Source organism: Urocitellus parryii, chromosome 4 (assembly GCF_045843805.1).
Source record: "Urocitellus parryii isolate mUroPar1 chromosome 4, mUroPar1.hap1, whole genome shotgun sequence".
Lineage (NCBI taxonomy): Eukaryota > Metazoa > Chordata > Mammalia > Rodentia > Sciuridae > Urocitellus > Urocitellus parryii.
In genome coordinates, this window is record NC_135534.1 from 80,250,841 (window position 1) to 80,268,994 (window position 18,154).

Here is an 18,154-nt window from a genome sequence, read left to right on the forward strand (position 1 = left end):
GTATAGAGGGAACTTCAGTAGGTGGGCCAGGTTGGAAGAGGTAGATCATTGGAGATGTATCTTTGAAAAGCATATATATATATATAATCTTCCTGGATTTTTATTGGTGCATTATTATTAAACATAATAGTGAGATGTTATTATATATTTGTACATACACACAATATAGTAATACAATTTGGTTAATTTTTTTGCCCCAGTACTTTCTGTTTTTCTCCCTTATCCCTTCCATTGATCCCCTTTTTCTATTATACTTGTCTCCTTCTTTTTTAATAAATTGCCCCTCTCCCTGATACTTTTTTTTTCTTAGCTTCTACATATGAGACAAAACATTTGACTATTAGTTTTCTGAATATTTCTTATTTCACTTAACATAATGGTCTCAGTTTCATCCATTTTCATTCAAATGACATAATTTAATTCTTAATGGCAGGGTAAAACTCTATTGTGCATATATACTTTTTTGTTTTTGGTACTGGGATTAAACCCAGATGTGTGCTTTACCTCTGAGCTACATACATCTCCAGCCCCTTTTATTTTTTTATTTTGAGACAGAATCTTGCTAAGTTGCTTACAGCCTTGTGTAGTTTTTGAGGCTGATCTTGAACTTGTAATCCTCCTGTGTCATCCTCCTGAGTAATTGGTGTTACAGGAGTACACCATCATGCCCTGCTTAAACTATATTTTTTAAATCCATTTATTTGTTGTTAGACACCTAGGCTGGTTCTATAGTTTGGCTATTGTGATTGTGTTGCTATAAACATGGGTATGTATGTACCTCTATAATATACTGACTTTAATTCTTTAGGATAAATAGCAAGGAATGATATAGCTGGGTCACTTGGTGATTCCATTTCTAGTCTTTTGAGGAACATCCATAATGATTCTCATAGAAGTTGTACTAAATTACAACCCCAATAACAGTGTGAAACAGTTTCTTTTGTGAAGTGTGTATCTTGTTTTCAACTTCTGGGTCTCTCACTCTGCTTTCTAGCTGCCATGATGTGGCCAGTTTTACTCCACATGTACTCCTTGTGTTGATGTTCTGCTCACTACAAGCCTATAGCAATGGGGCCAAGAGATCTTGAACTGAAACCTTTGAAAGTGAGCCAAAATAAATCTTGTCTCTCTTAAGGTATTTATATCAGATATTTTCTCTTATTGAGAGGAAGTTAACTAACATAGACTTTTGCTGCAGGACATGCTAACAATCATGGAAATCAGGCAAATAGTTTATTTTTACTTTGTTTTGGTTTTTATTTTGAGCTTGGGTGCTTCCAAGGCATTCAAGTAATCATGATTCTTACTTCTACAGACTTAAAGTAGCTAAAATAGATGCCCATAAAAGCATTCACATCCTCTCAAAATGTCTTCACTTTAACCTGTTGTAGCCAATGATTTTATCACTTAGATTTGGCATAAGTGGTCTCTTGAATTTTTCAAGCTACTATCATAATCAAGGATATAAAACTCAGTGGGACAGAACAGGACAGTAAGGTACATAGGCCTACAGTAAGTAATCTTTTCCTCAAATTCAGCTTTTTTCTTTTTTTAAACTGAAGACCTCTCAGTATCTTTTCATCTTAGTGGAGGAAATTGTTGTGTATAACATCATTTGTGTTTATATATGTTCTATATGTTACTATCATTGTATATTTGATAAGCTATTATATAAAATTAACAAATTGTTATTTTTTAAAAGCTGGGATGTTGACAAAGTTAGGAGGCCTTGAAACAATCTTCCAAGATTTTCTTAGAAGACAAGTTTTATGTAGCCTTCTGTTTTCAAGAATAAGGGTGGTGGAAGGTGGAAAATGTTCATGGTTTTACCTTTTGTCACAACCCCTCATTGCTGAATAACATCCTTTATTTAAGTTGATTTTGAGAACTTTGCAAAGGACTGGATATGCATATTACATTTTTAGTGGTCTAGCTGATGTTAGTATGGACTGAAAGGTTGAATGCATTGAATGCCCATTTCAAGGGAACTAATGATCCTAGAAAGATGGATTACATTCTGAGTGAAATTACATTTTAATAGAATTTCAACAAAAACATTATGCAATCTAATAAGTTTTATAAAATGGTAACACTTTTAAAATGCAGAAGAAATAGCAAGAATGATAGAGTTTCAATTACTGAAGTTTCTAGAATATTGTCAGAAGCTGCCAAATGCACATGTGGGATTGTATCTTTGATTTTATGGTAATGATGAAGATCTATGGATTTGTATTCAGAGATGTCATTTATTATAACGTGTCAAGCTAATTGTGCAGTGTTCATGATAGGGAAGAAAGTAGGGAATGGATCCTGAAGGGAAGAGAGATGAGTTGCATATGTGTTATGGAGCATAGATTGGTGGTCTACGAGTAATGGGTCAAATATTCTCTTCCTCCTGTTTCATTCTCATTACCTCTACATATGATTATATAAGGTGGTACAAACTTTTTTTTTTTTTTTAAATAATGGACAGAGAATGAGCCGTTTGGGCCTTTTGAGGCCAGTCTCTCAACTCAACTGTCTCACTGCAGTCACAGACAATACATGATCACATAGGTTTAGCTATCTTTCAACATGATTTTATTTACCAAAGTAGTTGACATGTCAGATTTTGTCTATAGACTTTTGTTTTCTGTCTTCTTGTCTACATTCCTACTTACTAAGTAAGATCTTGACTGGTTTGTAACATTAGCTTCTTTCCTATCTATGAAAAATGTCTTTCTGTCGTAGTTCACTTATTGAAGGTGTTCTTTACAGCATGTAATATATCAGACACTATATCATATGCTGCAGAAAAATTGGTAAAAAAAGATGACTTTTTTCCTCTAGGAGTTTTGGTTCAAGACATAGATGATAAAAACATGAAGAGGCAAGTAAATAAGATAATGATGTCACTTAAAATATTATAAAGGAACCAAATACCATCATATGAAAAGGAGTAATCAAAGATAGGAAGACAACTTTAAGGTGGTCAAGGAATGCTTTCTGAAGAAAGTGACACTTAAGCTGGAACCCAATTGATGAAAGAAAGTAAACCACATATCATGAATTAGGAGCAAGAGCTCTAGGAAAGGGTTCTGTATCTCTGGAGGGCCTTAATTACCCTCTTAACAAAATTTTAAGTGTACAAGTATTGTTAATCATAGGTGCAATGTTGCATGGCAGAATTTTTTTTCTAACTAAACTATAAACTTATTCATTATCAACTCCTTATATTCCCTTTCCCCTGCCTCTGGATACCACCATTGCTCTCTTTTATTTGATGAAATTGATGCTTTTTAAGATAGCTTTATAATCATATGTATTTTTAGGCATTCTTTTATTCTTGAGTGAGTTTCTGATTTGACTGAGGCAGTAGCATAAATAGTAGGGATGGCTTGCTAAAGCCCTTATCTATGTACTAAATATTCCTATTGGACGAAATAGTATTAATGCTGTGAAATCAATATCTATATGTATTCAGAACCTCTTCTAATATTTATATTGTGTCTTCTATTGAATAACACATAACAGAACTAATTTTCTACGTTTACTCCATTCTTTTGTGAATGGTAATATTAAAGTCCTGATTAAGAATATTAAAATAAATAGTCTGAATTTTGAGTGCATGGGAAAGAGGTATTTACTAGATTTGTGTGCTTTTGGCATTCTCCTGGGAATTCTTGCTGGCAACATAGTCTGTAAATATTTAATCTTTTCTAGAAATTATCCTCAGAGGCTCATTCCATTAACTCGAGTGCATGCTACAAAAACATATTCATATACTATTGGCAGTACCTGAGAAGAGGAAGGAAAAAAATGAAATGATTTTTCTATCATGTACTATGATTTAGTGATCTCTGTAAGCTATGGGTTTAGGTTATTGCTTGGCAATACTGGCAGGTTTTAAATTCAATTTTGTTGAAATGAATGAATGAATGAATGAATCTATCAACCAGGGTTTTATTTAAAGAGCTTAAAGCAACATAATCTTTTCTCTTGTCTGGGAGACTGTCCTCCACAAAATCACTGTAATAATTGATGGTGTTCAAGGATTTCAGGAATGTTTCTTTTATACCAGTAGATGGCAATCCCTCTTCACTTACTATTTTAAAAGAAATAAGAAAGAGATGAAAATGGGAACAGATAAAGGTAATTTTTGAATTCAGCATATTGTGTTTATTTAATTTTATGAATGTATTTTAAAAGTTAATTTTTAAGAAGCAAGGAAAATTAAAATATGTCTTAAGTTAATTGAAAATAATCCATCAAATACAATTGACTATGTACTAACTCATCAAATTTTATATCAGCAAGTTACGTCTGGATTAAATGATACTGTGTATTTCTTTCTGAAAATAAGGGTATCAATGGCCACATGGCATGAAAATTTTCCCTGTATATGTCAGACAGTCTCTTACTCTCAGGTGATGTAACCTTCCATTTTTAAGATTTGGAAGGTTACATCACCTGATGTTTTGTTTTGTTTTTATTTTTGTTTTTTTAAATCGCCTGTTACCTAAGAGAGTATTAGGAAAAGCCTCAAACTATTTTTATCTGAGATGTTTAAAATTTGTTGAGAATCTCAGGATGCTGCACACATCCAGACAAACGCATGTCCTAGCACTGAAGCATAATACAAAAATCCCCAATGGGAAATCATTATATATTTCCTCGGAGATTCTCTATATGTGAAACATGCTGATGCATTCAAATTGCATCTCCAATATAGTAGTTGCTAGGGAGCAAACTGAGATCACCAATTTCATTTCCTTTCAAAAGTATCTTTATTTGAAACCTAAATCATGGGTTCCAGAATAATTTTCTCAACCTCTTCCTCTCATTACATTCATCATTACTCCATCTAGTTCAGCCCTCTCACACTGACCCCACTCCAATGGAAAAAAAAAAAGAAAGAAAAAAGAAAAAGAAGAAAAAATGACTAAAGCCCAGGGAACAATTCACAATTTCAAATACTAGGTCCAATTTCCAATAGATATTTTTGGTATCCTCTTATTTAGATTATTCTACAATTTGTCAACAGTTAAAAGAAAATATCTTTAAATGTGTTCTAATGTTATTTAGAGAATATTTATACATGATGAAAGTATATTTTCCTTATACAGGCATGGCTTCTTAGTATTTCTCAGGAGATTTATTTTTCTTGAAAATATACTGCTAAACCTTTGTATTTTTATTTTTCTATTGATATTTGGGGAATTTATAAAACCATCTATAATTTTTTAGAAATCAAAAATGACAGGAACAATATAAGCAAATTACAAAAGATCAAGAAAAATACTTCATATTTGCTATGAATATGTTTTACCTTGACCTATCTGGAAATAATAGAATATACACAAATTATCTATTGCAACTATATAATTTTTTCCTGATTGTGTGTTTCCCCATAGACTTTTATACATTTGGGGGCAAGAAAGTTTTCACATTAATTTATTTATGCAACCATTTCTATTAATCACTTCTTGCATGTTTAACTTGTGAATGACTGGTGATAAATCATGGATAAGACAACCTCTGCCCTTTAAAGTATGTAAAGGTAAAGTGAAAATTAAGGTCATGAAAAAATTAAGATCAATAAATCATAGATACCTTGATGGAAATATTTATTGACTCTAGTGGAATGATACAGGATACATAGAGACTATCTATTGGGATTGATTGAGGATTTGATGTTGAATTTCCTATAAAGAACCATGGAAAGCTTCATTAGACAGGGATATATGAACTATTTTGAAAGGTATACAGGAGTTCACTGTGTTGACTATGAGGCAGAATGTGCTACACAGAAGAACCAATGTGAGAACAATAAAAGTTCATATGTAATGTGATTTATTTGAAAGCTGACATAATTCATGTTGGATAGTTCAAAAGATAGGTCTCTAACTTAAAGTAGGGATGTGGTAAGGGAAACTTTGCATGTCTTGCCTTGGAATTTGGATTTTGTTATCCAGTACTTAGAGTCAGGAATTGTTTTTATAAGGGAAATTGGAAATATCTCATTACTTTTTTAAAAAATTTCACATTTTCAAAGGTGTAGTGGACATATTGAGCAGTGGAAATTTTACTACAAGTTCACTTTGGAGACATGCCTAGGCAAGAGAAGAAGATGGCTGGAAATTCAAAAGTATAGATGAGTTCAGGAGGAAAGACACAAGCTCATTTTGAATAGAGTTAGACTGAAGTGTCTGATGGAATTCAGAAAGAGATATATGCCAGGATTTGGAATCAAAGGGAAGTTCCACCACCATGTGTGTGGTAACTGGAACCAAGGATATGCATAGGATAATTTAGTAAAAGGGAAAAAAGGAGAGAGAAGAAGAAAGGAGAAAAAAATTATGCAACAGAACATTAGAAAATGTAACATTTAAGATGTAATAGGTAGAGAGGAGCTCTCAGAAAAAAAAATATGGAAAAACTTGATAAGAAGGAGAAGAAGGGTTTAGAGCAGTATAGGCTGGACCAAACAATAAACATGCCAAAATACAACAAAGTGGTAAAATAGGAGAAAACTTACAGGAGGTCATTAAATTTGATAAAAGTAATGGCATTTTTTTCAGAATGGCTTATATAGAGTGTTAGGATAGGATCTTACTTGATGGTTAAAATTTGAAGAAAAATGTGGACTAAGAAGATGACTATATAGTTTTTTTTCAGAGATTTTTTTTCCCCTGAAGGAAAGAAAGAGCTTTCACCAGTATCTAGCACAGAGGCTGGTACTAAGCTGGTGTTAGATGTTCATTGGATTGAATTTGTCAAGTACCCTTTGTTAGCACTATAATATTGTTTCCAGACAAAAGTGTGATCCCAGAAATATTTATGTTCTATAATGGACATGGTCCTCTTTTTAAGACACATACCAAAATAATCAGGTGGAACAAACAGTGTATAGTTTAGTCAAAAATTAAAGCTCTTGATTTGGGTAAGGGGGAAGTAGAGTAGACCCTTTTACTCTACCTTTAAGAAACATTTACCAGATGGATGTGGTTTTTCTTGTTCTAGTTTTGAGCTGCAGGTTTTGAATAAAAGAGTTCTATGTACTATCTAAAATAGAAGTGAGAGTTTAAACAATGGGTAGAAGTGAAGAATGGATGTTAACTCATGAAGTGTGAGAGCTGGGATAATCTTCAGAGTTCATTTGAACACAGTTTTTTAAAAATTTATTTTTGTTATATTAATGTAAACTTATTTCAACAAATAAATTAGTGTGTACAATCACAACATACAATACTGATGAAGTATAATTCTATTATTATAAATTTAGATTTATAACAACTATGTGTTTGAATTCAGTAATACAATAAATCTCTGTTAGTGAACAAAAATTTCTAAAATATGAGCTTGATTGTTAGAGATGACAGTTGGAATTATATAGTCTTAGCATCCAATTTATTTTTGTATTTTGCTTTGGTTGTACTGTTCAGGGAAAATCCTGAATCTCTCTCTCTCTCTCTCTCTCTCTCTCTCTCTCACACACACACACACACACACACACACACACACACACACACACACACATATATATATATATTTGTAAATAGTAAGTATTTAAAACACAGATCAGCAATTTTAAGCAATAAAATTGAAGATGCTATTATCAAAAGCCTACCAATAAAGAAAATCCCAGGAAGATGGAGTCTCACTAAATTCTACCAGACCTCCAAAGAACTAACACCAATCCTTCTCAAATTATTTCGAAGAAAAGAAAGGAACACTTCCAAATTCATTTTATGAAGCTAGTATCACCCTGATACCGAAACATACAGAGACAATCAATGAAAGAAAACTTCAGACCAATATCTCTGATGAACATACAAGCAAAAATTCTTAATAAAATAGTGGCAAACTGCATGGAAAAGCATATTAAGAAGATAATGCACCATGATCAAGTGGGGTTCACTCTAGGGATGCAAGGCTGGTTCAACACATGGAAATCAATAAACATAACTCATTACATCAATAAAATTAAAGAAAAGAGTCACATGATAATAGATGCAGAAAAAACATTTGACAAAATACAGCATCCATTCATGTTCAAAACACTAGAAAAACTATGGATAGTAGGCACATACCTTAACATTGTAAAAGCTGTATATGTTAAACCCAAGGCCAACATCATTCTAAATGGAAAAAAAAATTGAAAAAATTATCTCTAAAAACTATAACTCTGCAATGAAAATTGTGAAACACTAAAGAAAGAAATTGAAGAAGACTTTAGAAAGATGGAAAGATCTCCCATGTTTTTGGATAGGCAGAATTAATATTGTCAAAATGGCCATACTACCAATAATGTTATATGGATTTAATGCAATTTCTATTAAAATTCCAATAATGTTCTTCATAGAAATAGAAAAAGCAGACATGAAATTCATTTGGAAAAATAAGAGGCCCAGAATGCAAAAGCAATCCTCAGTGAGAAAAGTGAAGCAGGAGCCATCACAATACCAGAATTTAATCTTGTCTGTAGAGCTATAGTAACACAAATGGCATGGTATTGGCACCAAAATAGGCATGTAAACCAATGATACAAATTAGAAAAAACAGAGACAAACCCACATAAATTCAATTATCTCACATTACACAAAAGTGCCAAAAACATACATTGGATATAATATAGTCTCTTCAACAATAGGTTCTGGGAAAACTGGATATCCATATGTAGCAAAATAAAATTAAACACCTGTCACCCTACACAAAAGTCAAATCAAAGTGAATCAAGAACCTAGGCATTATACCAGAGACCTTGCTCCTACCAGAGGAAAAATAGGCCCAACTCGCAATCATGTCAGCTTAGGACCAAATTCCTCAAAAAGACTCCTAAAGCACAAGAAGTAAAATCAAGAATCAATAAATGTGATGGATCCAAACTAAAATGCTTCTTCACAGCAAAGAAAACAATAATGTGAAGAGAGAGCCTATAGAATGGGAGAAAATCTTTCCTGCATGCACCTCAGATGACCATTAATCTCCAAGATATATAAAGAACTTAGAAAACACCAAAAACAAACAAACAAATAAATCAATAAATGGGCAAAGGAAATGAATAGGCACTTCACAGATGAAGAAATATGATCAGTTATCAAATAAATGAAAAAATGTTTAATATCTCTAACAATTAGGGAAATGCAAATTAAAACTACACTGAGATTTTGTCTATCTCCAGTCAGAATGGCAATTATCAAGAATACAAGTAACAGTAAAAGATGGTGATGATGTGGGGGTAAAGGTACACCCATATATTGTTGGTGGGACTGCAAATTGGTACAACCACTCTGGAAAGCAGTATGTAGATTATTCAGAAAACTTGAAGTATAACCACCATTTGACCCAGTTAACCCACTTCTCAGTATATACCCAAGGACTTAAAATCAGCATACTTAGTGATAGGGCCGCATTATTATTTATAGCAATTCAAATCACAATAGGTAAGCTATGGAACCAATCTAAGTGCCCTTCAAAAGATGAATTGATAAAGAAAATGTCTTACATATACACATTGGAATATTAGCCATAAAGAAGAATTAAATTATGTCATTTGCTGGTAAATGGATGGAACTGGAGACTATCATGTTAAATGAAGTAAGCCAATTCCAAAAAACCAAAAGTTGAATGTTTTCTCTGATATATAGATGCTAATGTACAATAAGGTGTGAGGGGAGGAAATAATAGAAGTTCATTGGATTAGACAAGGGGGAATGAGGGAAGAGAGAGGGATGGGAATACGAAAGATAGTAGAATGAATTGGACATAACTTTCTTGTATTCGTATATGAATATATGACTGACCAGTGTAACTCCACACCATGTACAACCACAAGAATGGGCAGTTATATTTCAAGAATGTATAATATGTCAAAATACATTCTCCTGTCACCTATAACTAAAAAGAACAAATAAGATAATTTAAAAAAAGATCAGTTTGGAATCTTTGGACACTCATCAAATAAGAATTTCAGGGACTCAGTATTTATCTATTAATACACGGATTATAGTTAAGACAACTATGAAGTATCTGCTACATATATACAATGCAATAAATACTTTGAGTCTTGATTTAACTTTAAAGACTCATTCTATCACAAATCTTATGATATATTGCCTTGTCACAGGCCCAAAAGTTATGAGGACAACCTATGAACCAAAACCTCCAAAACTGTGAACTAAAACACGTCTTTTCTTTCTTTAGTTGATTTATCTCAGGTATTTGTTATAGTTCTAAAATGTTGACTAACACAAAAAGGACTTCTGTTTATCTCATTTTGTCTTCTGGAAAGTCTATAACAGATTCTCCTTTCTGTATCATGGAGTTACATCCTAATGAACCCATCATAAATTGAAAATGTCATTAACTTAACAATGCATTTAATACACCTAATCTACTTAATCATATTTTAGCCTATTTAACCTTAAATATACTCAGAGCACTTGCATTAGCCTACCACTGGGGAACTTCACCTAATACAAAGCCTATTTTATAAGTGTTGGCTATTTGAATACTGTACTGAATGTGAAAACTAGCACCAAGTAAAGTCAAAATTCATAATTTGAATCATTGTAAGTTAGGAATAGTCTATACTAGCACTCTGAGGAATTAAGGACCAGTAACTATTATGTTTGTGTTTTTCTTTCCTTTTTTGTTCTAGCATATGGGGGAAAAAATCACGTTTGACCCTTCATTTTTTGTGTGTGCATATGTGGTACTGAAAATCAAATGTAGGACTTTGCACATGTTAAGCAGGCTATATACCACTGAGCTATGTACCCCCAAATCTCTTAACCTTTATTTTGAAAAGAAAGTTAGAAAAATTCATTCTCTAAATAGACATTTAGATTTTAGAAACATATTAATTTACTGCCCTATTAATAATTTAAGCAAGTAAAAGTTTCTTTTTAAACCTGAAAGTCTCTACTTTTTATCTTTGCTTTTAAAGATTTGGTTATTACTACATTTTGTGTGATTTTTTTTAATTAAACTGTGTACACAAAATTCTTTTACAGAACAAATGAACAAAAAATGAGTTTTGCATGGGGCCTGATTTAATTATTGTACAAGAGCTCTTATGCCATTTTAGAAATGAGTGGCACCACATTCTGAAATATTGTATCTTGTAAACTAAATGGCAGAAAATTAAAAACAGATTGAGGACATGTTTCAATTTAAAAATATATCCTTGTACTCTGATATATTTAACCGAATGCAGATTAAATCTGGAAAAGACATAACCACCACAATTTGCTTACTCGTGTTCACATCCCGTGATATAACTAGAACAAAGTCTGCAATTATGCAGGTAGTAAATGTAATTGCATTCTTTTAAAATCAACTGTACATGTCAAGATATAGTAACATAAACTTTATTTATTTCAGTTGCACCAATAATTATATTTGCATTTGTAAAGAAATGAATTGTTTTTCTTAATTGTAATCAAGATGGTTATTAAGTACCCACTAAACATATTATGTGCATGAAATGCTTTGAGTCTTCATAATAAAAATGCACCCTCAAATGGTTAACAGAGGAGAAAGATTAGAAATCATTAACAAGGTTTCTGTGACAGATTTGTGAACAGTTCTCTCAGTGTTTCCTTCTTCATTTACTTTATCTGCTGCATATTTTCAGCTTCTCTCATTCTGATTTTTTACTTTTCCCTAATTTCCTTTGATTGTGTATAGCTTCTTCCCTGTTCATCCTTTTAATTTTTGCTCTAATGAATAAACTATATAGCTGTTTCTGATGTGCAAATGTATTTTGAATAAGTATATGAGACAATTAATTGTGTGAAGAAACTAAGGAAGAGAAAAATGGCATACGATAGGTACCTTTGTAAGTAAGCTAGAAACATTAGGGCTTTTGATTTTGGTCACAATGTTACTAGTCACTTTTGTAGTTTAAATATTTGGATTGAAAATAGAATAATGAGAATAGATGTTCAAGGAATAAATTCAAAAAGAGAAATCAAAACTTACATATTTGTCATTTCCTAGAAAAGAAATGGGAAAACAATGTTCTTTCAAATGCAGAAAAAAACTGAATGAGCATTTCTTTAGAAAAATCATTGATTTCCAAAAGACATAAATCTGAAAAATATATACATTAACATATCTGATTCTACGATTACTTTATACATATTCAAAATTAAACATCACATTTTAAAAATCTAAGTTTACTAATCTTATGATAAATCTCCATTTCTACATTGTAATAATAGGCTAATGTATTTTGGCTAATGGAAAGTTCTTATTAATTGAAGCTTATCAAATGGCTTATATTTTTCAATGACTAATATTTTGAAATTTGTAATAAAAATTAAAATTTACTAAATATGTCCAATATTCAACAATTTTATACCAGGCCTTTTTAAACATTGAGACTATATAATTGAAACTCTTCAGGCCTCTGCTTTGTGTTCAATAATTCTTTAAAAGGGCACTAAATTAAAAAAAATCATTCCTATAATTTTTAAGAAACATGCTGTATTTATAATAATTCAGTGCCTTTTTAGAAAACCATATACATCCAACTCTTAATATCTTGATGTCAGGGACTTAGGACTATTCATCTCTGAATCTCCAGCATACTTGCTTACACATAGTAAGCAGTGAAAATATTGAATTGGAGACTTTGGATTTTGTTCTGAAACAGAAAAGGCTCTGAAATCCTAGAAGGTTAACTATAATGATAGTTTCTTACTTTGATACTCTTGTCCAAACAGGATCAAGACATAGTTGATGTAAGAAAGATATTGGAAATGAAACAAACAAAAACCCTCCTCCAAGAGAAAGGGGAAATACTGATGAATGATACTGGCCAAATTATATTGTTATATTGTGTGCATGTACAAATATGTAATAATAAATTCCAACATCAGTACAACTATTATGCTCCCAAAAAATGAAAAATTTGCTCTAAACTGGAAATAGTTACTTTTGGAATTTTTGGTTTTTATCCTCAAGAATACCTTACCATTGCTGAGGACAGTTTAGAGAAGGTACTCATGGCTTTTATTAGTAGAGATCAGAGACTACAGGTTTTAGAAATTGAGGATGTAGATCAGTGATAAAGAGGTTGCCTAGCATACATGAGAACCATTTTTAAACATCTACCAAACCTCCCCACCAAAAAAGAGATGATAGGTTCTAATTGAACTGTCCTTAGAAAAGTAAATTATATTAGAATTGGATAAGAGCCTTGAGAAGAAAAAAAATTGACCTTATATCCCTCTCATAACGTATGCTCTTAAATGATATGTGAAATTGCTCTTCTAAGGAACTTAAAGACAAGAAGAAAATGCATACATTTCTGTGATTATAACTGATGACTATTAACTTTACAAATTTTGTTTATTTCAGGATATTGCATTCATTCATTCTGTAAATTTTTATAGAAAACTGAATTTACTTAAATGCAATTTACCAAATTTAGGAAAATTAACTCACTGCTCTATAAGTATACTATCACAAAATTAATTTCCTTTCTTGTGAGTTCTTTAGTCAAAAAGAACATTTCAACTAATTCTGTGTTTGACAGATTTGACTCAACTACAATATGGAAGTCGGTGCCTTTTTATGTGTGCCAACATTTTCAAATATAGAATTTTCAGTTAAAACAGAGCTTTTCTTAACCTTTTCCTTAGATGACTATAACTACATGATGGTTGAAAAGAGAAATATGTTCTAGAACTGTGAATATTATTACAATTCATTCATTTAAATAGGTTGGAAGAATTATACTTTTTCCCTTTTTTTTCATAGCTATATGGGGGAGAGTATATTTATCATAAGAGTTTGCATTAACTTATAAGTTGTGCCTAAAACAATTTTTTGTTACTATGTATTTTGTAGTGCCAGAATAAAAATTACTCATCTCCACTTCTATAAGGAGACCAAGCTTAAAAACATTTATTTCACTTAAAGATAAATTCATTCATTTGAAACACATAATACAATATGTTTGTATTATCAAACATATAATAGCTTATCAAAAATTCAGTTTGTAAAATCCAGTAAGATTCTGTTCAAAACCATTTTGAAAGACAAATTTTAATTATACATTGCAATTTTTATTGTTTTTACTTTATGCAGCTGTCTTTCTTTTTGTCAGGCAACTGTTGACAGGCGTGCTGAATTTAGTAAGACTGCCTTCCTTACTTAAATAATGTTTCCCTTGAGCTGCCAGTTAAAGATGCCCTCATGCTTGTTGACATATTATTAGTGATTGACTGTTAAAGGAATGTTAGTATTTCCCTAAGCTCTTTTTTTGCTTCTTTATATATAGAATTGACCTTATTTTATTTGTGATTTGCATATTTTCTATTTTTTTGAGGGCATGAAATATGTTCATAAAATCATTTTCTTTTTACATCATTAAAAAGAAACTCCAAATGTCAATTGACTCCTCTGTGATCAGACTTTCTCTACTAAAAAAAAGTAAAAACTGGGAGTGCTTCTTTGGTTGAAGTTTTCTGTGGTTCATGATTGATATTTATTTTATCTTTAAGTTACTATTACTAACATGACACAAATACTCTATTTAAAAATATTACAATATACCTTTTTATGTCACATTATCTATCTGAAAATATTTACCTAATTTTTAATGTTTTTAGTAACATAATTAATTAATTAATTCATCCTTCCATTGAACATTTTTTTTTTCCTAAAAATATGTCATGTGGCAGATTAAGCTATATCCTAGGGAATGTCTAGTAACAAGAAGCAACGTCTCTTCCTCATAGAAAACCAAGTTGTGATAGAAAAAAAATCTAGTAAATGTATAAACCAGAAAATTAGAGTGGTGAATATTTAAAGAAAATAAGAATAGAATTCTTAGAGCACTTAATCCATTATAAGTTTGTGTGATAAACTCATCAATTATTTGGTGTCAATTATACAAACATATATATCTTCTTATTTCATTAATAATTCACTACAGCTTATTGGAACTTTTTATTTAATTTAGCCAAATATAACTTTCCAATTATGATGGCTTTTTTATCACAATATAAGCATTTATAAGTAGGGTAAAATTCATGGATACTTGAAGAAAAATTTAGTTTTAAAGAACAGTAATTCATAATGATTCACAACATGGGGTAAATATGTCACACACTTCCTGTTTTTACAATGAAGTCTAATTCTCCACTCTGGTTTCTCAATGCTCTTTGTTCATCATTCTGTCCCCAAGTTCCAACCTTACTAAAGTGCTTCCTTCTGAACATGCCTTACTCTTTCTTGATTTTGGCTCCTGAATATATTGTTCCTTGCATTTCCTGTGTTTCTTACACTTTATCCCATTATTTTCGCCCACATAGCTTACACCCAGATACCCATTATCTGGTCCATAATGGGCACTCAATAGAAGTCTATTACATAAATGAATAGCAAAATGAATGAATGAATGAAATAATATCAAAAAATGACAAAAAAGGAATTTCTATTTGTATGTCAGAGTCTGGAATGTAATTGAACTGTCCAGGAATTATTTTAGTTTTTCTTGTTTGTTGAAAATATCCAGAGTTTCTACATTTAGTGAGGCTTAGCCTTCATTTGGTATTTTAGATTGCCACAAAAGGTGTTTTGTAATTTAGATAATATTAAAAACAAATTTAATGAAAATATAAAATTTTAAAGTATTTTGAAGTAATACTTCATTTTTAGGAAGGGAAGCAAGGGTTTATGTGTGTGAAAAGCAGAGTGAGTCATGACCTAATTCTAGTTCCAACAGAATAAGGCACCACTCTTTGCCCTGCTATGTTATGTTAAGATACAGGGTACAAATATGAAAAGATAACTTTGAATCTTGGTTGAGTGGCTTATCATTCAAAGTAAAATGTATCTTTATTGTGAATATAGCCATTTTTATTATGTTTACATGAAAAGGATGTTGATTTCTAATCACTGCCATTTGTATATTAATCATAATTTATGGTAAAATTCTAATCCAATATATTCCTTTGTTAGTAGGCAAATTCTATTCCCATACAGAATAAGAAATTTTATTTTACTTCATTTCGATAAGAGTCAAGGAAAATTGCTAAAAAAATGAATCAGGAACTTTTAGTGAGTACTGATTTGCAGATGGAAATAAGAATATCATGGATATCTGAAGATTTTCTTTCATTTGGATACAATTACTAACTCCTGCTATGATAATGAAGTCAATATAGCTACCAGATGATTTCTTAAATTAAACTAGCTGCTTTGATTTGTTTTTTCATTAAATAAAATTGAAGAGATAGCCAATGCATTTCCTTAGTGACCAAATCTAATGATGTGACTAGATAATCAGACTATTCACAGAAAGATCTAATAGCGGGTTATAGATCCTGGGGTAAAAGAACTAGGGAGACCAGAGTGTTCACCTTTTATTGAGTACACAGGGATTCAACATAGAGTTACAGCTCCCCTACAGCACTAAAATGCTAATTCAAAGCTCACAGGGAAGATTCCAGTTGAATTGATTGGTCCCACCCAACATGCAGGGAATAAGGGATGTAACATATCAGGCACATATATGTAAAATGCACACCATGGGCATACCAGATAGTAGAATTGCTAGTAGTATCACAGAAAAGAGACTGGTTCTAGACACCATGGCAGTAAAGTGTGTTAAATAAATAGACAAAACAGTATCGACAATGTAGATATATTACTACAACTGCAAGAGTCAGAAAACAGAAGCCACAGAGGTGGTATATGAATATGTGATCTCAGTGAAATATTATACAGAAAACTAAGTGCTTTGTTATGTTTTGGGGAATGTTTACAATGCTTAAAGTATAGAGCAATAATTATATAGACTCAAACTATAAAAAAGCCACATTATTGCTGAGATTTTCTTTGTTGATTTTTGAGAATCTCTTGTCTCCATTTTTTTTTTTAACTGGGATTAAACTCAAGGGCACTTAACCACTGAGCAACAACCCCAGGGTTTCACTGAGTTGCTTAGGACCTTGCTGAGTTGTTGAGGCTGGCTTTGAATGAATAATCCTCCCACCTCAGCCTCCTGAGACCCTGGGATTACAGGCATGGTCCACCATACCCAGCAGAAAATATCACTTTTAAACTTTTTCACACTTCCTAGACCTTATCTTCTAATTTCCTACTTACTAAACACTTACAGACCAAGAAATGAGATTTTATATGTATATATGTGTATATGTGTGTATATGTATATATACATATACACACAACATATATATATTTCTTCCTCAAATTGACAAGGAAATTTGTTTAAATGGCCAATATTTTTTCCCATCTAGATAAGGGGAATTATAAGTGAAAATAAAAGCAATCCAATGTAATAATTATCTGAAGTTGCCAAAAATGGACTGTGAAATGGCTTATTTACCTTTTTGAATTTCCTATCTTTAAATACATTTTCTCCATTTTAGGTGAATATTGTGTTTATAAACAGGTAGTCTTCTGTAATTTGTCAGATCTTAGGCTTCATCTCTTAACTCAAGAGCCATAAAATATAGAATGCATATGTAAAATTAGAAATTGCTTTCACCATTTCATCAATCTCTATTGTTGAGTCTATTTTCCTGTCTCACTTTTCTTGTTCTATTGATATCTGAAGCACATTTTCTGGTTTAAATAATTAATTTTTCATCTTTATTGGGATATATTTGGCATATGAAAATTATTATATTCAAAATGTACAATGTGATGTTTTGGTACATTGTGGAATTATTGTTACAATCAAACTAACTTATCTAACATCTTACATAGTGAGGTGTGTGTATGTGTGTGTGTATGTGTGTGTGGTAAAAGTTCTTCAGATCTATTCTTTTACCAATTTTAAAGGATACATTACTGTTATCTACAATTTTATGCATTAAAGGATGCACTTTAGGGAGCAATTAAATTTGGGATTAGAAGTAAGCAAGTAGTGGAAAATTCATTTGTGAGTACAGTTTGCAGAATGCCTTCACTTGTTGAGAAGTTTAAGAATCAAAAGAATTGTTGAAAGTCTTTAAGTGAAGTCTCAGTAGCCCAGTGTACCCCTCCCCTTCTGGGGCAGACACCTATCAGAGCCTAGTCTTTGGTGCAGGACTGCCCCTTCTGACCAGCAGACTACCACTGGAGCTCAGATCCAGCGCAGACCACCCACACCAGGCCACAGGTACCCACATTCTCAGTAGGCCTGTCC